General features: G+C 36.4%; 1 non-coding gene across 1 annotated transcript; it reads right to left on the reverse strand.

Moving 5' to 3' along the window:
* Positions 1–498: 498 nt before the first annotated feature.
* Positions 499–605, reverse strand: LOC122312112. The gene has a single exon (XR_006243025.1). It is a non-coding gene; the product is annotated as a small nucleolar RNA R71 (small nucleolar RNA).
* Positions 606–1,093: the final 488 nt, after the last annotated feature.

The following is a 1,093-nucleotide window of genomic DNA, read 5'->3' on the forward strand; positions in this document are numbered from 1 at the left end:
ACTAGAGACCATACGTCTCGACTGTTTAGGACAGAATCATTGACATCTTTTAGCTCTGCATCATCTTTTGTAGAATCATCATCAGACACTGATAGCATCATGGTTGAAAATGAGCATCATGATAGGGAAGTGGAGAATCCAAACAGGACTCTTAGAGAATATCTTCAGCCTGTTAGGACTAGCACACCTTCTTGCATCATTTTACCTATTAATGCAAATGCTTTTAATTTCAAACCCGGGATGATTCCATTGTTATCACACTTTCATGGTATGGAATTTGAAAACCCCTATTTGCATATCAAAGAGTTTGAAGAAGTGTGTTCCACATTCATGGATAGAACATGCACTGATGAAGTCATAAGATTGAAACTGTTTCCATTTTCCTTAAAAGACAAGGCTAAGACATGGTTGAATTCCTTAAGACCAAGATCCATTGGGACTTGGCAAGAAATGCAAACTGAATTTTTAAAGAAATTTTTTCCCATGCATAGAACCAATGCTTTGAAAAGACAGATCATGAATTTTGGCCAAAAGGATGTGGAAACATTTTATCATTGTTGGGAACGATTCAAAGACCTTTTAAATGCATGTCCTCATCATGGAATGAGAATTGGAGGGTCATTAGTTTTTTTTATGAGGGGTTGCAACAAAAAATGAGACAATTTGTGGAGACCATGTGTAATGGAGCGTTTTTTAACAAAGAACCTGAGGAAGCTTTTGAATATTTTGATTATCTAGCTGAAAATGCACAATCATGGGATACATCTAATGTTCATGATAGGTCGGACAGTTCAAGGACAATTTCAGGGGGTGGGAAATATAATCTGAGAGAAGTAGATGATTTGAATGCTAGGTTGACTATGATTTCTAAGAAATTAGAAACCATAGAACTGAAGAAAGTGAATGAAGTACAAGCTGTACCTCAGATTACCTTGAGCTGTAATATTTGTGAAGGCTAAGGGCATTCAACTAATGATTGCCCAACCATTCCAGCTTTTAAAGTTCTTTTGGATCAATCTAATGCTGTTAATATGGTTGCTAAATCTTTTTCAGGTCCTTATTCCAACACCTACAATTCGGGATGGAGAAATCA

The sequence above is a fragment of the Carya illinoinensis genome, chromosome 5 (genome assembly GCF_018687715.1).
Source record: "Carya illinoinensis cultivar Pawnee chromosome 5, C.illinoinensisPawnee_v1, whole genome shotgun sequence".
Classification (NCBI taxonomy): domain Eukaryota; kingdom Viridiplantae; phylum Streptophyta; class Magnoliopsida; order Fagales; family Juglandaceae; genus Carya; species Carya illinoinensis.